Genomic DNA, 27,511 nt, shown 5'->3' with positions numbered 1-27,511 from the left:
GTTTTTATCACTGGTGTTTATGCATTGTGTTAGTCAAGTTTCTCCAGAGAGGCAAATCCAATGGGAGGTAGATATACATTTATTTATTTTAAGGAATTGACTCATGATAGTGGGGACTGGCAAGTCTGAAATTTGTAGACCAGGCTGCCAGGCTGGAAATGGAAACTCAGGCAATGTCTCTATGTTGCAATCTTGAGGCAGAATTCCTTCTAAAGCCATATATGACAAACCCATAGCCAACATCATTCTCTATGGTGAAAAACTGAAAGCATTTCCTCTATCAGAAACAAGACAAGGGTGCCCACTCTCACCACTATTATTCAACATAGTTTTGGATGGTTTAGCCACAGTAATCAGAGAAGGAAAAGAAAGAAAAGGAATCCAAACTGGAAAAGAAGAAGTAAAGCTGTCACTCTTTGCAGATGACATGATACTATACATAGAAAATCCTAAAGAAGTCCCCTGTAAAACTACTAGAGCTAATCAATGAATTTGGTAAAGTTGCAGGATACAAAATTAATGCACAGAAATCTCTTGCATTCCTATACACTAAAAATGAAAGATCAGAAAGAGAAATTAAGGAAACACTCCCAGTTACCATTGCAACAAAAAGAATAAAATACCTAGGAATAAACCTACCTAAGGAGGCAAAAGGCCTGTATGCAGAAAACTATAAAACACTGATGAAAGAAGTCAAAGACTATACAAACAGATGGAGAGATATACCATGTTCTTGAGTTGGAAGAATCAACACTGTGAAAATGACTATACAACTCAAAGCAATCTACAGATTCAGTGCAATCTCTATCAAATTACCAATGGCATTTTTCACAGAACTAGAACAAAAAATTTTACAATTTGTATGGAAACACAAAAGACCCCGTATAGTCAAAACAATCTTGAGAAAGAAAAATGGAGCTGGAGGAATCAGGCTCCCTGACTTCAGGCTATTGTACAGTAATACAAGCCAACAGTAATCAAGACAGTATGGTACTGGTACAAAAACAGGAATGTAGATCAATGGGACAGGATAGAAAGCCCAGAGATAAACCCATACACATATGGTCACCTTACCTTTGACAAAGGAGGCAAGACTATACAATGGAGAAAAGACCATCTCTTCAATAAGTGGTGTTAGGAAAACTGGACAGCTACATGTAAAAGAATGAAATTAGAATACTTCCTAACACCATACACAAAAATAAAGTCAAAATGGATTAAAAAACTAAATGTAAGACTGGACACTATAAAACTCTTAGCAGAAAACATAGGCAGAACACACTATGACATAAATCACAGCAAGATCCTTTTTGACCCACTTCCTAGAGAAATGGAAATTAAAACAAAAATAAACAAATGAGACCTAATGAAACTTAAAAGCTTTTGCACAGCAAAGGAAACTATAAACAAGATGAAAAGACAACCCTCAGAATGGGAGAATATATTTGCAAATGAAGCAACTGACAAAGGATTAATCTCCAAAGTATACAAGCAGCTCATGCAGCTCAATATCAGAAAAACAAACAATCCAATCCAAAAAAGGACAGAAGATGTAAATAGACATTTCTCCAAAGAAGACATACAGACTGCCAACAAACACATGAAAAGATGCTCAACATCAATAATCATTAGAGAAATGTGAATCAAAACCACAATGAGTTATTAGATAAAGAGATCTCAGTGGAGTTGGAATAATTAGGCTTCAGTCATGTCCATGGGCCAAGCATGTCCCCCTGTGGACCTCAGCTTCATCATCTGCATAATGATTAGACTCAGTTCATGGGACCTCTTCCAGCTCTAACATTCAATGATCCTATTATGCCCTGTCCCTCCATTCCTACCCGACTGCAGAGCACAGCAAGAAATAAGCTTCCTTCCAAATAATGACTTGGGACACCTCCACCCCTGTCCGTGAGCAGCTCCACCACAGTGCTCTGGTAGACCAGGAGAAGGTTTAGGCCCCTGCCTCCCCCTCGCTGCTCCCTCTTCCCTTCCACTTTTCCCCTCCACACCTGTCTCCAGACCTCGACTTCCTGGGTCACAGTGGGAAACTCCCGCCTACCAGCTGGGTTGGTTTTATTCTTGAGAAAAGAGAACAGCTGGGTGATTTAAAGATGGAACTTATGACCCACTTAACTAGTCAACTTTAGTTGTCAAGCCCCAAAGCTGTATTTAAGGATAGGAGTTGTGGATGTGACATGAAAGCCAAGAGGCAGTATGGGACAGATGCATATGATCTAGACCCTGGCATTAAAGACCCGGCAATATCACTGGGGAGACAGTATAATAATATAAACAACTTATAATAAATAACGTTCCTAGGCACAAAAGCCCTTATTGCTATACCACCGATTATGCTGAATGCACCTGAACAAGGTACTTAACCTCTCTGTTTCTTGGATGCTACATCTGTAAGAAGATATTAAATATTTACATACACACAAATATAGGTAGTAACTAATAAAATTAAATATAAAAATTTATTATTTAGAGAACTTATGCTCATGGCCCTGGGGATGGGGATAGAAGGTCTACAGTTTACTTTGGAACTTTCCACCACAGGGCTGCTCACAGATCTGAGAGAACACTGAGATTCTACTGTGGCATTTACCCTCTCCTGGCCCTCCCTCAAAACAGGGTCCTTCTCTGACCATCCATCTTTGGGGGTCTTACCTCTGATGTAGCCCCAACGTATTCCTTTGTGATAGACCCCCATACTGCCCTTACCCAAGACCTTGATAAAGGAGTGTGTTTCTCTCACTCTTTGAAGCACCCAAGGTGACAACATAACTAGTCTAACAGAGAGTGATCGGTGTTAGAAGGTGAGGGTCAGAGATGAAGTGGCTACTCTTCCTTGTCCTCCCCTTTGCAAGGAGACAAGTGATTTAGCAGGTACCTTGGTGGTCTAAGCCAAAAAATGAGACAAATGATAGTAACCGAGGACTATGTCTGGAGAACTCTGACAATCCTTTAAGGATTCCTGCATTGATTCAGTGAGTCCCCTAGTATTAGGGACCCCAAATTCTCCTGATCATTTCAAAGTCATCTCTGAGCATTTCTTTTGGAAGCTTCTTCTTATCCCTTTGAGTGAGGTACCAAGGAAGCTGTAGAAGTGAGTTTTTTCTTGATCCTGACATGAGCGCAACTTGAACCAAGAGTTTAGGAAGAGAACAGAGAGACTTTTCATTCCCTCCCAGTGATGGCACAAGAGCAATTGCTTTTCATCTGCTTGAGTTGTAGGATGTCATTCACATAAGTTTGCCAAATGATGTGGTTTATTTCTAAATGATACTCTTCTTAGAATAACAAGCATTTATTTCTAGGGTAGTGGCTCTTAGCCTGTTGTTTCTTTGCTGCATAGTTGTTAGCAAGTATATTGATTAAGAATGCAAGCTCTCTTCTTTGCATAATTCATTTTCTGTAGCTACTCTTCCTAATCAGGTCTTTGCATTCTGTAATAAGCGTCTTTATAGGAATGCATGACTATAAAAATAGGCTGAAATTCAATACACAGAAACAGCGAGCTTCAGACAAGCTAGCAGGAAGATTTATTTTAGCAATATAGCTCTATGGAGGCTGCTGCTTGGTACTTTTTATCCAGCTTACAACACTTTATCTCCTTATGTTGGCCAGAGTTAGTCCTAAGAGTAGGATTCATCTTTAGGAAACCTTAAGTGTCAATAAACTGCATTGGTCTTGCAGAAGTCTCCAGCCCCATGAATTCTGAGGAGTGTGGCATACCATCCCAGTAACATATCAGTTCCTTCAGACGCTATACTTTACCTGCCTCTTTTGTCAATTTGTCTGTCTCCCCTCTCCTAGTAACACTAGGCATCATAGTACTTGCAGTGGGTGGGGCACAGAGCTGGAAGCAGGGCCAGTAAAATGCATTAATCTCTGGAATCCTCCACAGTTCACTGTCCTCCCTAATCCCTGCTTTTCTAGAATGCAAATGTAACTACACAGGACCCTATGGGGACTTCCCAGGGCAGACCCCTCTCTCACATCCTCTGCTTTAGCTCTTCTCTGAAGTACCTAGATATTAGAATCTGATGCATAATTCCTGAGTTGTTTTACAAATGCTAAAATCCCCACCAAATAGAAGAAATTAACTACTTGATGACCATGAGCACATAGCCCCCAGACCTCCTGGTGACTAAGGATTGATAATAGTAACCCCTATGACACCATCATCAACCAATCAGAGAACTGTGCATGAGCTGATCACATACCCTGGGATGCCCCTCCCTCATCTTGCCTTTAAAAATGCTTTGCTGAAAGCCATAGGGAAGTTTGGGCTTTTTGAGCACTAGTTGTCCTGGGCTCCTTGTGTGACGCCTTATAATAAACACTGCATTTTCTTTCACCACAACCTGCTGTCAATAGATTGACTTTATGGTGTGCTTGCGAGTGAAACCACACTTGGTTGGGTAACACTAATAGTCAGTTTTATGATACCTCTTCACAAAATTCCCCTGCCCCCAGTGAGGGATTAGGGAATTTTTAAAGAAACACAACTCTTCCAGAGAACGGATCTCCACATACTGATATTTCTCTTTTACCAAAAGCCTTGTTTTCTTCAGAGCTAAACATCACCAGTTTAGCTCATGAGTGGACAAGTCATGCCCATGTGCACCACACTCCACTGGTGGACAAGTCATACTCGGGAACACTGAACTTCTAATCAGCAACTTTGAAATTGCCAGCTTTAAATGTGAATGTTCAGCCAAGGATCACTATATATTTGAGGAATGCATCCAACATTAAAGAGAAAAACAAGCAAACAAGTAAAAAAGGTCCCATAAAACACAGAGACAATGCAGAAGAAAACAAACAAAAATCTATATTTAATATCTTCAGAGCAATAAAAGATACTACATCTATAAAACAAACACAAGGGGCTATAAAAAAAATCAACGGATTAGAAAGAGCCCTTAAAATTAGAAATATGGTAGTAGGATACACAATTCAATAAAAGGACTAGAGGATGAAGTTGAGGAACTCTCAGAAAATAGAACCAAAGGGGACAGAAAATGGAAGAAAGAAAAGAAAATTAGAAAATCAATCCAGAAAGTCTAACATCAAACTAGTAAGAGAGACATAAAGACAAAGATGAGGAAATTATAAGAGAAATAATAAAAGATTTTCCAGACATGAAAATACTTAAAAAAAAAAAAAGATGTTCCCTGCTTCCCTTCTTGGGAGGCAGCTGGAAGATGAGCTCAAGAAAAATAGGGAGTAAACAAAGAGGAAGACCAAGAAAAATTGGTATCCATCTAAAATGATAAGGAAGAAAGGGAAGCCCTAGACGTGCTTGGAGGGAGGAGCTGACTACTTGATCTAGATCAACATCTAGTTAAACACTGGAAAAATATTAGGGGTCGCTGTAGAGAAAAGGAGAAACTATTAACTTTAGGAAAAATGTTGTACCAGAAAGGAAATGTAATTGTAGCACACTTCTTGACTCAGTACAGTATTTATGTAGCTATGATAATATAAAATAAAGATTGTGAGATAATATTGGGAGGAGGAAGGGACAGGAAGTACGGATGAGTGGGGATGGGTATGATGCAGGAGAGCTGAAGTCTCAGCCACCGTAATAAGATCAGTATAATATGTTTACAATTAACGAATCAAGAGGTAGCAGGATAGGCATGTTATTTTATTTTATTTTATTATTATTTTTTTGCAGTACGCGGGCCTCTCACTGCCGTGGCCTCTCCCGCCGCGGAGCACAGGCTCTGGACGCGCAGGCTCAGCGGCCACGGCCTACGGCCCCAGCCGCTCCGCGGCCCGTGGGATCCTTCCGGACCGGGGCATGAGCCCGCGCCCCCTGCATCGGAAGGCGGACTCTCAGCCACTGCGCCACCAGGGAAGCCCTAGGCATGTTATTTTAAATTACGAGTTACACATCAGAAGAAACCTATCGAAGAGTTGAAAGAGATGGAATCTATGGAATGGGCTCTGAGATGGGAAATAGGGGGGCAGGGGTGGCTCTGTTCACCATAAATCTTATAACTCACTTCCTGTTTAAACTATGTGCATACATTCCATCGATAGAAATAAAAATTAACTTTCAAAATAATGTGATAGGGGTTCTTTTATATAAATTACTATGCATAGCTCTAATTTTTTCCTTAGGATTGATCACTAGAAATACAATTACTGGATCAAAGGACTTGATCATTTTAAGGCCACATATATATCTATAGATCTATAACTCTCAGTCTACTATCTACTTATCTATCATCTATCTATGTATCTATGTATCTATCTATCATCTATCTATCTATCAGTTTTCTCCCTGGCTTACTGGCAATTCATAGATTGCCTGTTTCCTCACATCCTCATCAATGTGAGATATCCCCATTAAAAAGTTTTTGCTGGTCTGATGAGTAAAACTTTTAAAATTTGTTTAAAAATTATTTTAGTCTCAATATTTTGATTTATTTTAATTTTTGGTAGTGCCGTAGACAAACAGTGTAATACATCTATGGTAAATGATTCAAGCCTTACATAAGAAAAGATTAAACAAAGAAGGTAACCTTTCAATCCCTTTCTAGTCTCCACTCCCCTACCTAGGAGTGACCAGGCTTAACAGGTTTTAGTTTATAGATAAAATAGATATACAAATAGTTATTGTTATATAAATGGAATAATAAAACCCTTGTTTTACAAATTGCTTTCTATGCTTAAGAATACATCTTGGCAATTTCCCCAAGTCAAGTTTTTAAATAATATTTGCTCTTCTGCATTTGGAACAAGGCGTTGTTGTCCATCCAGGGAGGCAGGTGGACCTCCATCTCAACTGTGGTCGTGACGACATTACACAGGCATCAAGAAGGTGTAAAAATGTTTATTACTCACATAATGAAGCTCTCTGGGGAGAACAAAGCAGGCTCCCGAGCTGGTCTGAAAAAGGCTTGAGAAGAAAAGGGAGATTCTAGGGTGCTTAGGGAGCTGTGGCCATGGAGGGGTGGGGTGATGTTCCCCACCTCCAGACTGTGGCTTGTGTGGTTTGAATTTGGCTGCGAGCGCCAACGGCTTCCTCATCAGCTAGCTGGGATGTGGGGCAGGGGAAGGGGCTGGGGGCGCCTAGAGAGCTGTCAGCAGCCAGACATCAAATGTGGAGTCTGACTCGTCCTTTCAAAATACTGGCTGTTCCTCGAGAGCTTAGTTTGCACAGGTCCTCTTTACTCTGGGAAAATAATTCTCTGGCTTCCAAAGAGTAGATGGAACTGAGAGACAGACTAAGGCAATGACTTTGTGTTTGTTGTTGCTTTAGTAAGTTCCCAGGCTGCCGACCACGCTCCTGATGGCCGAAGAATGGCGGGTGACGAGTCAGGCTGGCCCGCCAGCGCACGCGGCGCCCCCGCGGGTCTCCATCTGGAGAGGCCGAAGCACACTCCTCTGCTCTGGTCTTGTTTTACTGCTGTGCGCGAACCCACCCACCTTGTTCTTGATAGTCCGCGTTGCCGGCCTGGTTGTGACCAGCTTCCTCGTGCAGTCTGATGTTGCTTCAGGCCTGTTTTCCGCTAGCCTCTGAAGGGCTTTCTCTGTCTCTTTTATGGAAGTGAGTTACCCTCTACTTTGGTCCCAGGAGGAGGACTCATCTTTGGCCCTCCCCGCTCAGAGCTCTGTAGGCAATGAGAAGATGTGGCACATATATACAATGGAATATTACTCAGCCATAAAAAGAAACGAAATGGAGCTATTTGTAATGAGGTGGATGGGCCTAGAGTCTGTCATACAGAGTGAAGTAAGTCAGAAAGAGAAAGACAAATACCATATGCTAACACATATATATGGAATTTAAGAAAAAAATGTCTTGAAGAACATAGGGGTAAGACAGGAATAAAGACACAGACCTACTAGAGAATGGACTTGAGGATATGGGGAGGGGGAAGGGTAAGCTGTGACAAAGCGAGAGTGGCATGGACATATATACACTACCAAACGTAAAATAGATAGCTAGTGGGAAGCAGCCGCATAGCACAGGGAGCTTAGCTCGGTGCTTTGTGACCACCTAGAGGGATGGGATAGGGAGGGTGGGAGGGAGGGAGACGGAAGAGGGAAGAGATTTGGGAACATATGTATATGTATAACTGATTCACTTTGTTATAAAGCAGAAACTAGCACACCATTGTAAAGCAGTTATACTTCAATAAAGATGTAAAAAAAAAAAAAAAAGTGGAAGGAGGCCTAATATGTTCCGAGTCTCAGAACCACATGACTGACTGTTGTCTACTCAGCAAGTGTGAAGGGCTAAGTGAGAGTAAACAGAAGGCATGATGACTGAGGTCTAATCACTGAATTTTGGGTAAAAGCTTGGAAATGGCCTGTTGATAGTACATAATAGCCAGAACAATTGTTCTCTCCCTTGCAGAGAATTCTAATTAACATGGAAATGCAAAAGAAAAGACGGAGTTGAGAACAGAAGGGCTTAAGGCATCAAGAGCTTGGCTTGATGCCTTAAGCAGAATTTACAGCCCTAGGAAGTATTTAGGCCCAATTTGACATTTCAGATCGAGCAGATTAAAGTCCAGGGTTTTTTCCACCTGGCATAATCCCAGCCTGTGGAAGCCACAGTTAATAATTATTTCCCTGGCCTAGAGAGCGTTTCACAATAGAATCTCTGACCCTGGCAAGCCCAGGATGGGCTGTGGACAGCCTTTTCCAAGCTGGCAGACAAAGGCTTGGCCTGCTCTGGGTGAAAAAGTCTTTAGCATGAAGTGCTGCTGTTCCTTTGTCCCCCGCCAATTTTTGACCACCTCTGCATCACTAATCTCTCAATTCCACTTGCACTCTTGGCACTTGAGAGTGACTTGGCACTTGGAGGAACTGGCCGGCATGTGCAGGAAGAGGAGGGAGAGGTTTTTTTTTCTTTGCGGTACGCAGGCCTCTCACTGTTGTGGCCTCTCCCATTGTGGAGCACAGGCTCCGGACGCGCAGGCTCAGCAGCCATGGCTCATGGGCCTAGCCGCTCTGCGGCATGTGGAATCCTCTCAGACCAGGGCACGAACCCGTGTCCCCTGCATCGGCAGGTGGACTCTCAACCACTGCGCCACCAGGGAAGCCCCGGGAGGGAGAGTTTTAATGGCTGTGCATATTGGGATAGGTCGGCCAAAGGTCTACAGTGGGTCTGGATCTGTCAAGCACTTTGGAAACTTGAATTGCTGACAAACTGAAGGGTAAGGATTAGTCCCTCACTAATGACAACAATGCGGGGTCACTCGGGATGCAAGAAGTTACAATCCAAGGCAACCCCACACATGAACATTGGGCACCTGTGCTGTGCAGCGTGCTGTGCCAGATATGAGGAGACACTCAAAGCCAAGTTGATAAAATGGCAGGTAATGTTCCCAGAGGAAGGAGCTTTAAGGCAGAGTTCCGGCCATTGACTCACTGCTATCAAACCACAGGCCCCAGCTTTGCTTTGTCATCCGTAATTGATACACTTTTGCTCCGTTCCTTTTCCTAGAGGTAAGTCTTAGGAGACAGGTACTAATCTACTAATGATTCCAGTTTCTTCCTGGAGATGTAAAATCACAAATACCTTCAAGTAAGGTAATGTATATATCATAGCACTATGCTGGGAACACAGTGCTCACTTAACGGTTATCATCATCTACCCAAAGATGCATGTCCCAGCCCTTCTCTTTCATCCATTTACTTCTTTCCTTCCCTCTCATGCCTCTTCTGCATTCCCTTCCTCTCCCCTTTCCTCCCTTCGCCTGATCTTGTTATTTTTGTTGGGTATCTCTCTACATAGATGCTCTCTTTCCTGCACTGGATTGGAAGCTCGTGAGAATAGGACCTGTGTTTCTGGGTTTTGCTCTCTACTTTCATTGACTAGCACAGGGTCTCGCTGGTGGATTCACTTATACACACCAGAAAATGACCTGCATCTCAACCCTAGTGGAGATTACCTACTATGGGAATTACTTACCTTATTATATTGTCACCCAGTTTAAAGCAGGGCAGGAATGGTCCCAGAGCCCCTAAGTGTTACCATAACTACTGTGTCCAGCCTACATGTATAAGGTATGCAGGTGGAGAAAAGGGGAGGGAGGCAGAGGTGCTGCTAGGCAATAGCTGCAGCTCTTTTCCTGTATTCTGTGGACTTCAAAACTGACCAAGGCCGCCTCGAGGAAGCTTTGTAGCAAAAGGATGGGAGGAGGATGGTTTGTTTGGGAGGTTTCTCCCAGCTGCCTGAACTCAGAAGATTTTCTCAAACCATGGCCTTTCTAGCTAAGGGATTGAACACCTATATGTAATACATACTTAGAGAAAACCTTAGGCAAAAGTGCCTAAGAGAGATGCAGAAATTTTCTTCCCTTTTCTGAGAAAGAAAGGGATGAAAAAGTAAAATGCTGCTAGGAGATATAGTTCTTCTCCAGAGAAGGAAGTACTGGTCATTGGTCATTATTCATGGGTCCTTAGTGTGTGGGTATCAGTCACCCACCTACTCCAATGCTCTTTATCAGTCTCTTTCCCTCCATTTCCCCACCTATTATAAATACCCACTCTGCCCCTCGGAGGCATGTTTACTATCCAGACCTTCAGATTCCAGGTACACAGCATGGCTCTGTACCACACCCAGGGTATCCTCCCTCATCCCATTGCATCAGTTACCTCTGTCAAATATTATCTGTCTTCTCTCCCACCTGTTCAGGCCCTGACTGCTGACTGGAAATCCACACTTTCTTGGGCCATTTCAGGGGACAGCCTCTGCTGTCTAATGCATTATTTCCATTTAAACAAGATTTTCCTTGGAACCCAATGGTTTAAATCCAAAGAAGAACTTCTGATGGTGAGGTTTTCAGGCATAAAGCCAGAGTAGTAGGGTTGGTCGATCTGAGTGGAGAAGAAGACAAAGCTTGAGCCCTTGGTGTTCCATTGCTCAGGTTGGAACAAAGCTTCAGGCTTCACTCGTAACGCTCAGCTACCATTACTGAGATGTGCTCTAGTACAAGCCTAAAACTATTTCTTGGGTAGGGTGTCAGAAAACCTGAGTTCCCGGTCCAGGCTACTGCTATACAGCTGTAATATTAGGAGAGTCTGGGTTTGAGTTTCTCATCTGTGAAATGAATGTGAAGGATTAGGTCACCTTGGAAGTTTCTTTCAGCTGTGATTCCACGATTTTCTGATACGGAACTTTGTAAGACTTGATTTAAACGTGGTAGTAGGAGATTATTAAATGGTACCTGGAGAGGGAGGTTGAATGAATATGAAATGCCAGGGTAAATCTGGTCGTTTTGTCATCCCTGTGTGAAAGGCAACTCAGAAGGCAGTCCTTCTCTAAGCAGCTCTAATTTGTGTGGAATTTCTGTTGCTGAAGTAGAAACACTCATTTCTAACACTTTCAATTAAGTTAAATGACTTCATGTTCTGTTAAGTTCAGGCTGGCTAGGAATTTCATGGCTAGGAATTTCATGACTTTTCCCTGAGTTCATTACAATAATGCTTAGCACTAGGTTCACATGGGTGATGTCTACTTGACAGTATTTTCATAATCGTGCAGCCATCATCAAATTATGTTGATTCATGGCTGGTTGAGAAATGACAGTGAATAGCATAGTTGTGAAACTTCACAAGGCACTGACATTTGTGCTTAAACCACAGAAAAATTCAGCAACTAAGACGACTATGGCGGGAGTGCAACTGTGAAGACTTTGTGGGAAAGTTCACGGATCCAAATGTAATTAAGCATGAATTAAACATGGCGAGCTACAGGGCTAGTTCTAGCAATACTGAAGCTACATTATGGAAAACCTCTTCAGAAATATGACCAGCTCCTTTTTAAACATATGTCAGATGCCTAACATATGGTCTCCTAAGGCCTCCAGCATACATTGGGTGAGCCAGGGCAGTCAGCATATGCTTGGCACTGTTGAAGGTCTAGCTTAGCAAGCCAAGAAGCCAGGGAGCATGATGGGGAATCAATCCATGATTGTCAGAATCTCACTTCTCCTTTAGAACAAGTATTATAAATTCAAAGGGTAGTTTGAGCCTTTGTAGGATATAGTGCCGTGTTCTGTCTTTTCATGCTGGTGCAAGAAGCAACAAACCATGAAAGTAGGTTAATGTCTATTTACAATCAGTTTATGGGGATGATAACAAAGTAAAGAGAGGAATTTCATAAGCTACGCTCACTAATGAAATCAATTGACAACTCCATAGCTTGTATTGGTTGAGGGACAGAGGCAACCTGGAAAACAACATCCTTATAACTATCTCTCATCCCCTGACCTCTTTCACATCCCTGTCCCCCTGGTCTCCTTTGCACCCTCCTCTCAACCTCAAAGAGAAAAAGTAAGGAGCTAGGAGTCTGAAAAACAGAATTGCATGCTCAAACCTTCCACTGACTGCCGCGGGGAGTGTTGATCTGCTTTTGGGATCACCTTCCTTATATGTAAAATTAGGATAATTATGTTACCTTTCCTACCTCACAGGGCTACTGTGTGAACGTGATGTGATGACTGCAAAAGACCTTCATCTGCATCTGTCTATATTTATATCACCTAAGTAGAAGATAAAGTTATGATTGGCTCTCTTTTCTGGTCATATCCCTAGTAGACTATGGGAGATAATGATCAAAATGATGAGAATAAAAACAGCAATGATGACCATGTATTATATATTCTGTGCCAGGCACCATACTAAACATCTTATATTTGCTTTGTGTATTTATAGAGAGAATTTAATTGTATAACACGATCCTTTCTGAATCCTAGAACCGTAAAGTGTAAAAAGAATAAAAATATCTAAAATGTAATAGCTAGTTTCTCTTAAAAATAACATACTTTCCTGGCTGTAATTACTGAAGTGAAATATGTTTCTCCATTATTGACAGTGTTATGTGGTCTTCATGTTGAAAGTTGTGGCTGCATCCTGTCCCAGTGAAAGGTTTTGGGAACATTAAATATTTTTTAAATTATATCTCATAGTTGTACAAAGGAAGTTTCCTCCATCCAGCCCTTTGTTTTTTTCCCCCAAATCCAGGTACACAGAATGACCTTCTTTCAACTGGAAAGAGGTAAATTTGGAACTTGAGAAGTTCACTGCCCCAAAATGGTGGAGGATACTAATCACATAAACAGCTTGCAGGGCTAGTTTCGATAAATAACAATGACAGAGCATTAATGGAAGTTCAGGTGTGTCTTGGAGGTTGACGTGGAAGAGCACAGAGACATCCTTTTGCAGCATAAATTTCAGTGACTCTGACAGAGACAGGATCTGCCACCTGGGACCCTGCAAAACAACTGTGTTTTTATGTAAAATCTTACTTAAGGTTACAGGGTTTAGAGGCTTCTTTTGGCGAGCTTAGGTAATATAGGTTGGGAGGAGAAGAAAATGTTTATTAGTATCTTCACTGTCATCATTTGATCATCTTCTCATCATCAGTTACCTAAGGAACTAGAAGTTGAGTTTCCACTGTGTGCAATACAGTTCTTGCCCTGTATGTATCTATACTCAAAGGTTTCAAAGAAGTGAACAAGCAAACAAGAACGTGCAAATGAATCATCCTCAACGGAAATAAAAATAAGAAACCAAAAAAGAGATCTCACAATTAATGTGATTTTTTAATCTCAAATTGATCTGCAAAACCCAGGAATGCGGTCTTTGGACCACTGAGGCTCCTAACTGGTATCATGTTAGCAGTTGCCTCCCCCTTAGCCTGGAATCTGAGGTCTGCTGTGCTCATATTTAGTTTTCTGTGCCTACAGAACACTGGGATGCAAACCACCAAATCCTCTGCTGAGTGTCTCAGTTATTTATTTATCTATTGAACATTTATTGAATTCTTACTGGAATATTCTCTAATTTGTCTGAGTACTCTTTTTGTATGAGATAGTTTTCTGACCATTTTATATGTACTAACTCATTTATGCCTCACAAAAATCTTATGCAGTAGGTATTATTAATTCCCAAATAACGTATTTATTAATAGGGGTGGTAATTGTGTTCTTCAGATTGAGAATCATCTGTATGACATACTAGGAAGTTTTGTTATTTTCCCTGTAGTATGTATTTTAAGGGATAAAAGCAGAGGTGAACTCTTTAGGATATAGTTAAGGGGAAGCAGAGGAGACACAAGGAAATACCTCAGGAGTCCAGTGCTACATTTCAGAAAAGTAATGACCAGAGCCTAACCATAGCATTGAAAGTGGAGATGGATGTGAGTAGAGCTGTGCAGAAGTATTTAAGAGGGACAATCAATAGGATTGGGTGTGAAGGTAAAGGATAGGAAGAAACTCGATGGCCTCTCAGGCTCTGGGTTTAGATGACTAGGGGTGAACTGAGAAGCCACCAGGGACAAGATTTTTTTTTGTGAGGAAGCTTTATTCAATTTACGATGTGATGAGTTAGACATAGTTCTGGGCTGTCTAAAGAGAAGCTTTTAGTAAACTCGTGGACAGAGGGGTCTGGAACTAAGGAGAACAGGATTGCTATTTGAAAGTCCTCTGTGTATAAGTGTTCAGCAATGGCTGGTGTGGGTGAGGTCTTGTAAGTAATATAAGTGATGCTGAGAAGAGAAAGGGAGCAGAAGTCAGCAGGAGAGACTACAAAGGGATGGAGAGATTGAGGGTTGGGGTCACAGGAGCTGCAAGAAGAGAAGGTGGCCAATGGTGTCAGATGCAGTGGGTGAAACAGAGACAGAAAAGTGTCCATTGGGTTGTTGTTGATTTGGTGAGAGCTGTTTTGGTTATGCCAGGTGAATCAGAGGGGAAAAAGTACAAATCGTTAAGTATAAAAGAGGCCTTTTAAGTCACCTGTGAAAGTGGGAAAGGAATGAGTTAAAGGGATAACAATTCTTTTAAGCAGGGAGAAACTTACCTGCCAAGAGTGAGTAGCACAGGAGAAGCTGAAGACAGAGGAAGGGAAGGGAGGCCACAACTGATGGAGCAGGCTCTGTGAGGACTTGGATGAAATGTGATCCTGAGTGCATGGTGGAGGGGATTCGCCATCCACAGCAAAAGAACCACCTCTCCTTCTGAGGTGGAAAAGAAGAGAGCAATGATCCAGACACCTTTTCAGGTCCAAAAGTAGGGAGAGGAGGTTGAGGTGTTTCTTTTCCTATGGCTTTTATTTTCTCCATAGAATAGAAGGTGTAGTTGGCTGAGAGTCAAGGTGGGAATGGGATTTGATGGGAGCGGAGACAGTTCAAAAGACCCTGCTCAGATGTTAACATTTTTGGACGGCATCTGGAAAAGGTGACTAGGCACACCGGGAGCTCAGATTGGGGGCGCTGGTGGGGGGTGCTCGTTAATTAGGAATTGTACCATTCTACATAGTTAGGAGGATTTTCTCCTGAGTTATACAGTCGTCAGACCAAGTATGTGAAAGGAGAGGTAGATGGGTGTATTGATTTAGGAGGTTTTCCTGGCAGGTTCATCCAAGGGACAAAGATCAGAAGATGACTGATTAAGGGCCTGCAGATAGAATCTCAGTAAGATTCAACGGCAAGTGAGCATGATAAGGTAGGGGGTCAGCCTGGTCAGCTTTATCCTCTTTGTTTCTCAATTCTCTCCCTCCCCCTATTCATGAACCATTTGCTTGGCCATGGACCTTGATTCTACCTGCCTGATTCCCACTATCCCTTTTCTTTGTATTGAATCCTGCCTCTAGCATCTTTCACTGTCCATGCCTCAGGCGCCACCTGATGCCCAGAAATTCTGCCACCTGGAGATCCCTCGTGGTGTCAGCCAGGCCCCTGGGACCAGACCCCTGCATGTTGCTCCATTCCAGAGTAGGCAAGCCTTCATTGCACACCCTGGGCCAGTGTTCCTGAGCTCTTAGTTCCTTCCTGGAGGTGGTGTGTCCCCTCTCCAGGTGGGTTACTCTCCTGCCTCCATGTTCCAAGGCCAGGATGTGATATTTTTGTGAAAGCAAGGAAAGAGAGGATCAGAAAGCATTACCCTTATTTTTACTAAATATCTTACTAAAATGTCACCTGGAAATGGCAGAAAGTAGAAAAATCACCATTGAAACATTTAGTCTCCTGCTTTTTGAGACTAAAAAGATGATCGCACATTATTAGGTCATATAAGAGTGGCTGATAAATGGTTATATATTCAAATATTGGTCATATTTTCAGCTTTTCTGGAATAACTCCAAGAAATCAGCCCATTCCCTTTCTCCATCTGTACCATGTTTTACTGGACCTGAGAGGGTCAAAGCCAGAGCTGGCCTTGTATTTTATGGATGTCAACAGGCTGCTGGCTTTCTGCCCTGGAGTGTTCTCCTGCTCTCTGCTTTGTATGCAGGTCATACCTGAGAGCCCTTCTATGAGACTGCTGCAGGGTTTCCATCTGTCTGAGCTCAGCAGAACTTCAGGGATCACAGTAGGAGATTCACATGCACTGACAGGATTTTTATTTCACCTGCTGTTGACAGTTGATAAAGAAGACAAAAGTGAAAATTCTATATATTCAGGCTACTCCTTTTCTTTCCAGAATTCATTGAATAAATATTTATTTACCACCTACTAAGTGCCAGACACTCTCCTTGTTGCTCAGGATGCTAGAGAGAACCCAAGTAGACATAATTCTTTATAGTCCAGTGGGGGTAGAAAGAGAGTAATTAAATAATTTTTGAAACAAATGTAGAATTTCAGTTATAATCTGAAGTGTTATGAAGAAAAAGCATATTTTATTTTGAGAATAGATGAGAGGTACCCTGCCTTACTCTGTGAGGTTAGGGAGGATTTTTTAGAGGAAGTGACATTTGAGTTGAAATATGAATGATGGGTAGGAACTAACTAGGTGTAGAGTGGGAGGAATGGGTAAAGGCAGAATGGAACTGAAGAATGGTTATGGGCATGAGTTCAGAGACTGAGTGAAGTGTGGGGCAAGATGAGTCCCCAGAAGGAAATGGGAAACTTTTAACATTATTTAAACAAAGGAGTAATATTATTAGTTAATATTTGTGAAAGGTCACTAACTTACTGCAGTACAGAGGATGGAGTCAAGGTGGGAAAACTGGATATTGGAATAACAGTTAAGGGACAACCTCAGTGGCTCAACTAATCACTGTTAGTAGGCTGGATTAGGATTGCGACAGTAGAGACTGAATGGTGTAGAGGAATTCATGCTGCATTTTAGAGATAGAACTAATAGGACTTATTGATGGATTAATGTGCCTCAGGGCAGAGAGAGTGAGGAATGAGAGATGATTTCCAGGATCTGGCTTTGGCAACTGTAGGGATGGTGGTAACAGTTTGTGTTCAATCAGAAGACTAAGGGTGAAGCAACTTTGGCCAGTTAGGTCCTAAAATTAATATAATGATGTGGGATTTTTTCCATTTCATGTAAAGTTCAGAACTCCTAAATTATTATTTTCAGTTTTTTAGAATTTGGAAACAAATTATTTGTGAAAAAGTGTATTTGTGGGTCATTTGAAATCATGATTGGAGATAACATGTAGTCAAAGATAGAACTGCATTTACAGCAAGAGACATAATGTATGTATAGAAATATGTAGGACAAAAACTCAAAAGGAAGTGGGAATTTAAGGCTCCCCATAGAGGAGTGTGTGTGTGTGTGTGTGTGTGTGTGTGTGTGTGTGTGTTGGCTGTATGTAGGAGTATATGTAGGCAGATTATAGTCAGTAGATGAGCTATTTCCTTAGCTACCACATCTATAAATTTGCTACAGTCTTCCCCCACCTTAGTGTGTCATGAGTATAGTAGACCTCCTGTGTAATGATAAATTGAGACAAATTTTTCCTTCTTGATTTTATGGCTATTTCTTCTCTCTAAAATCTGGAATAATGTTTTTTCTTTAAGTTATTGTAAATAATCATTCAACTTCAATGCTGAATATTCCAGCTCTTTTTCCCCCCTAGTTCATAGCTATTGCTATTTTGTGTAAGATGGGGAACTGGGTCCAATTATAGCTTTGCATTTAATTATAAACTTTGCATATGTGTGCATTAATTAGAAGATTTTATTGCTTTGTATTTTATGGCTGGAGGTTGTGAACTATAGCAATCCAATATACCACTTAAGGGGATAATACAAATTTAGAATAATAAAAAGAAATTTATAATGATCATCTCAGGCATCCAAAGTATTGTATAGAAAAATAATAAAGCATAAATGCAATATACACAAGACCCAAGCCCCTTTTCCATCTTTAATTAAGAGGTTTAATCTTGTAAAGAAGACATTTAAAGATCTAGCGTAATATATATTTGACACTTAAGGATCTAAAAGTAGGACCTCAGATGTGTGTTTAAATGTGCCTGTTCTCTAGAAGAAAAGGGATCGTTATGTTAAAACCCAATGCTCTAAGGTCATGTGTACGTGAATAAAGGGTCCCATGCCTATGAGAAGGGACACAGGTTGCTTGAAGAAGCCTTCAGTCAAGAACCTTACTGCTAGAAAAGAGTGAACCTAAGTAACTTTGTAAAAGAGTATTCTGACTGAATACTGGAAGGCTAAAGACAAAAGTAACTGTATACAAGTGCTGTACTCTAGTTAGTAAATGTGCTTCTAACAGGGGCATGGGCTAGAAATCCTGAAACACTTCATGTACACACTAGAGATGAACAAAGGAGGTCATACATTCACTTATAAGTAATAAAGTAGACATTAAACCAGGTTTCTCATTATTGGAGGAAGGGGGAAGGTTAAAACCTATAAGGTTGGCCTGGAATCAGAGGTATCAGTATAAACTCATGGACTTGGAGATATATATATATATATATATATATATACACATATACATACACACACACACACACACACACAGATGGATATAAAAATACAGATATGTGTGTACGCATGGGTTAGTATACACACAGGTATTTCCTAGCTCTGTCTGCTGAGAGGGCCTAAGAAGCAATGGCACTGCAATAGCAGAGTATGCCTGGTGTCCAGATCTTGATTTCTGAACACCGTTCTTCAATAAAGGAACCAGAGCTTCGTAAAGAAGTGATTGATTCCAGGGGTGGGACAGGGAAAACACAAGATGAACCAGGATCATCTTGCGGCACAGGGAAGTGCTGGAAAAAGGCAGCACGCTTGCTGTAAGGACATAGGAGGAGTTAACCTGAAGGGACTCTTAATGCCCAAAGCTGGACCAATTTGAGCAAGAAAATAAATAATGGAAACCCTGATTATAATTAGAGTTTCCTCAGAGGGTGTCTTTGAGAAGACCTGGTTCTAGCGACCATAAGGAATTTCAAGAAGCAGCTTGAGGATCCAGGGGAGGAGATTGGGCAGAGTTGTCTTTGGTTTGGGAGGGAAGTAGCCCCCTGAAGGAGCAGAGACTTGGGAGAGGCAGTGATAGCAACAGCTAAGGTGGGTAAGAGGCATGATTTAGGCAGAATAGGTCCAAGTGGGAAGAAGACTCTGAGCCTGGGTTAGGTTGGGTCACAGTGTTGCAGGGTTGTCCCCCTCTAATGATTCCGGAAAAACAGACCATGTAGTCCCTTTGTTTTCTTTGCAAGGACAAAGAACAATTTTGGGAACGAGAGTGGGAAGGGGTTTCCAGGACTGGCATACACAAGGTGCTTGTCATGTATCTCTCTGCAGTGAGTATATTGGCTCCTCTCTGAGGGAGGGGCCTCTGGAAGCAGGCCTGAGAGACCTGGTGTTCCCCTCCCTTGTGGCTCTCAAGACCTCCGAGAGCAGAATGTGATGAGGAATATTATGAATTATGCCACATGTGAGGAATAGGCTCACCTGCTGCCTTTCTCCAAACTCTGCTCAGGCTTCCCTCAGTGGAATAGTCTGAATAGCCAGACACCAGCCTAATGGCTTTCCTTAGTTCCTTTTATTGTCTCAGCTAACTGCTTTAGATTATCCTGATTATTTCCAGGATAAAACCCCTTCTTATTACTATGTAAACTTTAGGTAGATTGCTTCCTCAGAATTATATGGGTAAAATATATAAAGTGTCCCAAATATTAAAGTAGCAAAAGATTAAATAAAGGTCAATGGACTTGATAACATCAGTAATTTTCCCTTGTACCCCAAACGATGCTAGGATGCTAGGACAAATGGATCTGTGAAGAGAAGCTTCTGTGAGTCTGGTCCTTATACCAAGACTCCTTGGAAGATTACCTGAAACCAGTAAACGACTTTAAGATTCACTATGACCAAAATCTCTGTCTTTTCAAAGTTCCCCAGGCCAATAGGTGATGGTGCTAGTGAGGAAATGGGGTTAAGAGTGAAGCTGTCAGTTGCCTATCTAACATTCACTAGCTATCTACTCTTAACACAAACTCACTTTTGTTCAGTACCCTGCCCACCCCACTGCAGCCAAATGGGGAAGTGGATCTTACATCCAGCTCCAAGGACCTGACTGGTTCAAGGGGTATCACATTTGTTTAACAAATATTGAGGGAAACTTATTATGTGCCATGCCTTGTTTTAGGTAAGTAAGGAAGTTCCAGATCCCTGACACAATGAAGTTGATGCTATAGTATGTGTGAAAAGCAAATGTACAAATAACAGTGCAAAACACATGGTGATAAGGACTCAGGAGGAAAATAGGGCCTTGGCAGGGCCAGAAGGAGATGTAGGAAGATGGTGCTGGGGAGCAGTTGCTATTTTAAAAGGATGATCAGGGAAGGGCTTGATAAAGTGACATGTTCTCCTTCCCATGTCCTGCTTTAAAATGAGGTCAGTTCAGCTAATGAAACCAGGGGGCAGTCTACTGGGGAACCTGTAGGAAAATGTTTCCTCACAACAAAGATAGAGATGCAGGAAGAGGCGATCTCTCTTCTTCCTCTGGATATTACAATTGTATGTGATGCCAGGAAGAGCAACAGACACCTTGCTACCAGCTTGATGACACCAAGACTGGCAGGATGGAGAGAGTGAGAACAAAATTTGACCTCGATTATTTTTTTGAGCCACAGAATTAACTAACCCCGAAGGCTGATCTGTGTCTGTGCTTCTTGTAACGTGAAATAGTATTTTTTCATATTGTGTATGCCTGTTTAAATCAGGGTTTCTTTTTCTTGCAGCTGAAGTCATCCTAACTGATATTGAACAGGTTCTGGTAGCTCTAATTGACTGCAATAAACCAGTTTGCAAAATTCTAAGTAGAGAGGGGTAGGAATTGTGACACTGCTCATAACACTGGCATTTTTCCTGCACACAACCTTAGAGGTAAGCTTAATAGAGTTTGAAGCAGTTGGCTAGAAAAACGACTACCTGTTAGAGCTCATTTGCCCAAGACAATGACATAAGGGAATCCAGACACCATTCTTAAAAACCTTGTGTTCAGGGAGTCATGGTCCACATACCTTAATTTCCAACTAAGTGTGTATAAGAGCTACATAGACGGAGGAGTACATAGGTGTGGGTGAAGACTACTCTAGAATAAATAAATGATGTAGAAGCACTGGAGTGGCTGTGGTGTTGGTTATGGTGGGGAGGTGGCCACATTGAGAGTTTGGAGTTAGCCTTTCAAAAATTCCCATTGTAACTGACAGCTGGTAAAGAACTACAGCCTCTGATTTCATTGCCACAAGTTGCTAACTGTGGTAGGCAGAATAACAGACCCCACCTTCCTCCAAGATGTCTACATCCTAATCCCCAGAACCTGTGAATATGCTATGCTATGTGGCAAAAGAAATTTCTGCAGATGTGATTGCAGAAGTGATAAAAGTTATGGAGATGGGGAGATTATCCTGGATTATCAGGGTAGGTCCAATCTAATCCCATGAGCACTAAAAAGCAGAAAATTTTTCCACCTGGAGTTAGAGAAATGTGATGGACCAAGATGCAGGAGGGATTCTAAGTATGAGAGAGACATCACCTTGCTGGCTTTGAAGATGGGGGAAGGAGCTAAGACATGCAGGTGGCCTCTAGAAGCTGGGAATGGCCCTTAGCTGACAGTCAGCAAGGGAACAAGGCTGTCAGTCCTCTAGAAGCGAGGAACTGAATTCTGCCAACAATCTGAATGAGCAGGAACACATAGTCTCCCCTGGAGGCTCCAATAAATGAGCACAGCCCTGCCGACACCTCGATGTTAAATTGGAGACCTGTGTCAAACTTCTGACCTACAGAAGTGTGAGATCATAAAGGTGTGTGGTTGTGAGCTGCTAAGTTTGTGGTAATTTGTTATCACAGCAACAGAAAATTAATACCCTCACCTACTAGAGAGCTGTGTCCTGCACGGATGAGCGTGGACCGAACTACTGGGCAGTGTGGAGGGGGAGGGAAGTGCAGCATTGAAGCGGCCCAAGTAAGCCAGAGGCAAGGGGGTCGGTCTGAGTGGTGGGGTGGAAAAGACATGGAAAGTGATGGAGACACAGTGGGTATATATTCTGTGTAACAACTATCCCCAAACTTAGTGGCTGAAAACACCAACAGTTGGCCATGGGTCAGCAGTTAGCACAGGTCAGTTCTTTGGTCTGCCCTCTGAGCTCAGCTGGGCCCTACTGCATTCGTGGGCGGCTGCCTCTGGGTTGACTTGCGGGCTGGGGTGACAAGAGGACTGGCCGTGTGTTTCTTACCATCCAGCAGAGTAACCCAGACTTGTTCACAGGGTTGCTGGCAGGAATCTCGAGTGCAGCAAGAGACACTTTTCCAGTCTCTGCTTGTGTCGTATTTGTCTTGCCCCATTGGCCCAAGTGAGTCACATGTGTGGCCCAGAGTCAGCATATTAGTTTGCTCAGGCTGCCTTCACAAAACACCACAGACTGGGTGCTTTCAACTCACAAAACACCACAGACTGGGTGCTTTCAACACAGACATGTATTTTCTCACAGTTTGGGAGCCGGCACCTTCAAGATCGAGGAGCTGGCAGGCTTGGTTTCTTCTGAGGCCTCTCTCCTTGGCTTGCAGATGGCCTCCCTCCTGCTGCCTCTTCACGTGACCTTTTCTCTGCATGTGCTTCCTTGGTGTCCCTTCTTCCCAGCCGATTTGGATAAGGGCTCCACCCTAACGTAATCGTTTTAACATAATCACCTCTCTAGAAGCCTGATCTCCAAATATGGTTACATTCTAGGTACCGGGGGTTAGGATTTTAACATATGAGTTTTGGAGGAACACAATTCAGCTCATAACAGTCACTATGCGGGGAGACTGACTAGAGGCACGGCTAGTGGAAGGCACAAAGAGACTGGGGGTGGGGAGGGAATCATTACTCTAACAATCTACCATAGAAGGTTATCGAAATGTGGGCTAGGAACTGAAAATTCACAGTATTTCCCAGGGTTGACTTTGTTTAGGATACAGTATTTTAGAGAAGAGGGTCTGCAAACTATGGCCGTGGGCGAAATCTGGCCCCCAAATTATTTTTGTAAATAAAGTTTTATTGGAACCCAGCCACACTCATTCATTTGTGTCTGGTCTGTGGCTGGATGGCTTCCGCTACAATGGCAGAGTTAAGTAGCTGTGACAGAGACTGAATGGCCTACTGACTTTTAACCTTTTCACCATCTGCTCTTTTTCTTTTGTAATGTTTATTTTTTATTAATTTATTTTTCTTATTAGTCATCCGTTTTTCACACATCAGTGTATACATGTCAATCCCAACCGCCCGATTCATCACACAACAACCCCCACCCCCTGCATCTTTCCCCCCTTGGTGTCCATATGTTTTTTTCTCTACTCTGTGTCTCAATTTCTCCTCTGCAAACTGGTTCATCTGTACCATTTTCTAGGTTCCATACATATGCATTAATATACAATATTTGTTTTTCTCTTTCTGACTTACTTTACTCTGTATGACAGTCTCTAGATGCATCCACGTCACTACAAATGACCCAATTTCATTCCTTTTTATGGCCGAGTAATATTCCATTGTATATATGTACCACTTCTTCTTTATCCATTCATCTGTCGAGGGAATTTTAGCTTGCATCCATGACCTGGCTACTGTAAATAGTGCTGCGATGAACATTGGCATGCAGGTGTCTTTTTGAATTATGGGTTTCTCTGGGTATATGCCCAGTAGTGAGATTGCTGGATCATATGGTAACTCTATTTTTAGTTCTTTAAGGAACTTCCATGCTGTTCTCCATAGTGGCTGTATCAATTTACATTCCCACCAACAGTGCAAGAGGGTTCCCTTTTCTCCACACCCTCTCCAGCATTTGCTCTTTGTAGATTTTCTGATGATGCCCATTCTAACTGATGTGAGGTGATACCCCATTGTAGTTTTGATTTGCATTTCTCTAATAATTAGTGATGTTCAGCAGCTTTTCATGTGTTTCTTGGCCATCTGTATGTCTTCTTTGGAGAAATGTCTATTTAGGTCTTCTGCCCATTTTTGGATTGGGTTGTTTGCTTTTTTAATATTGAGCTGCATGAACTGTTTATATATTTTGGAGATTAATCCTTTGTCCGTTGATTCATTTGCAAATATTTTCTTTCATTCTGAGGGTTGTCTTTTCGTCTAGCTTATGATTTCCTTTGTTGTGCAAAGCTTTTAAGTTTCATTAGGTCCCATTTGTTTGTTTTTGTTTTTATTTCCATTACTCTAGGAGGTGGATCAAAAAAGATCTTGCTGTGATTTATGTCAAAGAGTGTTCTTCCTATGTTTTCCTCTAAGAGTTTTATAGTGCCTGGTCTTACATTTAGGTCTCTAATCCATTTTGAGTTATTTTTGTGTATGGTGTTAAGGATTGTTCTAATTTCATTCTTTTACATGTAGCTGTCCAGTTTTCCCAGCACCACTTATTGAAGAGACTGTCTTTTCTCCACTGTATATCCTTGTCTCCTTTGTCATAGATTAGTTGACCATAGGTGCGTGGGTTTAACTCTGGACTTTCTATCCTTTTCCATTGATATATATTTCTGTTTTTCTGCCGGTACCATACTGTCTTGAATACTGTAGCTTTGTAGTATAGTCTGCAGTCTGGGAGTCTCATTCCTCCAGCTACGTTTTTTTTCCTCAAGACTGCTTTGGCTATTCAGGGTCTTTTGTGTCCATAAAAATTTTAAGATTTTTTTGTTATAGTTCTGTAAAAAATGCCATTGGTAATTTGATAGGGATTGCATTGAATCTGTAGATTGCTTTGGTAGTATAGTCATTTTCACAATATTGATTGTTCCAATCTAAGAACATTGTATATCTCTCCATCTGTTGTTACCATATGTAATTTCTTTCAACAGTGTCTTATAGTTTTCTGCATACAGGTCTTTTGTCTCCCTAGGTAGGTTTATTCCTAGGTATTTTATTCTTTTTGTTGCAATAGTAAATGAGAGTGTTTCCTGAATTTCCCTTTCAGATTTTTCATCATTAGTGTATAGGAATGCAAGAGATTTCTGTGCATTAATTTTGTATCCTGAAACTTTACCAAATTCATTGATTGGCTCTAGTAGTTTTCTGATGGCATCTTTGGGATTCTCTATGCATAGTATCATGTCATCTGCAAACAGTGACAGTTTTACTTCTTCTTTTCCAATTTGTATTCCTTTTATTTCTCTTTCTTCTCTGATTGCTGTGGCTATGACTTGAAAAACTATGTTGAATAATAGTGGTGAGAGTGGATATCCTTCTCTTGTTCCTGATCTTAGAGGAAATGTTTTCATTTTTTCACCATTGAGAATGATGTTTGCTGTGGGTTTGCCATATATGGCCTTTATTATGTTGAAATAGGTTCCCTCTATGCCCAGTTTCTGGAGAGTTTTTATCATAAATGGGTGTTGAATTTTTTCAAAAGCTTTTTCTGCATCTATTGAGTTGATCATATGGTTTTTGGTTTTTTTTAAATTTTTTTTATTTAACAAATTTAATCAGTTATACATATACATATGTTCCCATATCCCCTCCCTTTTGTGTCTCCCTCCCACCCTCCCTATCTCACCCCTCCAGGCGGTCACAAAGCACCGAGCTGATCTCCCTGTGCTATGCGGCTGCTTCCCACTAGCTATCTACCTTACGTTTGGTAGTCTATATATGTCCATGCCTCTCTTTCTCTTTGTCACAGCTTACCCTTCCCCCTCCCCATATCCTCAAGTCCATTCTCTAGTAGATCTGTGTCTTTATTCCTGTCTTACCCCTATGTTCTTCATGACATTTTTTTTCTTAAATTCCATATATATGTGTCAGCATACAGTATTTGTCTTTCTCTTTCTGACTTACTTCACTCTTTATGACAGGCTCTAGGTCCATCCACCTCATTACAGATAGCTCAATTTCATTTCTTTTTATGGCTAATATTCCATTGTATATATGTGCCACATCTTCTTTATCCATTCATCCGATGATAGACACTTAGGCTGTTTCCATCTCTGGGCTATTGTAAATAGGGCTGCTATGAACACTTTGGTACATGACTCTTTTTTTTCTCATTTTTTTTATAGTTTCTGCTTTATAACAAAGTGAATCAGTCATACATATACATCTGTTCCCACATCCCTTCCCTCATGCATCTCCCTCCCTCCCACCCTCCCCACCCCACCTCTCCAGGCAGTCACAAAGCACCAAGCTGATCTCCCTGTGCTATGCGGCTGCTTCCCACTATCTATCTACCTTACGTTTGGTAGTGTATACATGTCCATGACTCTCTTTCGCATTGTCACAGCTTACCCTTCCCCCTCCCCATATCCACAAGTCCATTCTCAAGTAGGTCTGTGTGTTTATTCCCGTTTTACCCCTAGGTTCTTCATGACATTTTTTTTTAATTCCATATATATGTGTTAGCATACGGTATTTGTCTTTCTCTTTCTGACTTACTTCACTCTGTATGACAGACTCTAGGTCTATCCACCTCATTATAAATAGCTCAGTTTCGTTTCTTTTTATGGCTGAGTAATATTCCATTGTATATATGTGCCACATCTTCTTTATCCATTCATCCGATGACAGACACTTAGGTTGTTTCCAGCTCCGGGCTACTGTGAATAGAGCTGCAATGAACATTTTGGTACATGTCTCTTTTTGAATTATGGTTTTCTCAGGGTATATGCCCAGCAGTGGGATTGCTGGGTCATATGGTAGTTCTATTTGTAGTTTTTTAAGGAACCTCCATACTGTTCTCCATAGTGGCTGTACCAATTCACATTCCCACCAGCAGTGCAAGAGTGTTCCCTTTTTTCCACACCCTCTCCAGCATTTATTGTTTCTAGATTTCTTGATGATGGCCATTCTGACTGGTGTGAGATGATATCTCATTGTAGTTTTGATTTGCATTTCTCTAATGAGTAAAGATGTTGAGCATCCTTTCATGTGTTTGTTGGCAGTCTGTATATCTTCTGTGGAGAAATGTCTATTTAGGTCTTCTGCCCATTTTTGGATTGGGTTGTTTGTTTTTTTGTTATTGAGCTGCATGAGCTGCTTATAAATTTTGGAGATTAATCCTTTGTCAGTTGCTTCATTTGCAAATATTTTCTCCCATTCTGAGGGTTCTCTTTTGGTCTTGTTTATGGTTTCCTTTGCTGTGCAAAAGCTTTGAAGTTTCATTAGGTCCCATGTGTTTATTTTTGTCTTTATTTCCATTACTCTAGGAGGTGGGGCAAAAAGGATCTTGCTGTGATTTATGTCATAGAGTGTTCTGCCTATGTTTTCCTCTAAGAGTTTGAGAGTGTTTGGCCTTA

Source organism: Mesoplodon bidens (assembly GCF_964165515.1).
Source record: "Mesoplodon bidens genome assembly, chromosome: 17".
NCBI classification, from domain to species: Eukaryota; Metazoa; Chordata; class Mammalia; order Artiodactyla; family Ziphiidae; genus Mesoplodon; species Mesoplodon bidens.
The sequence above is the reverse complement of the archived record's forward strand: the minus strand, read 5'-3'. Positions refer to the sequence as shown.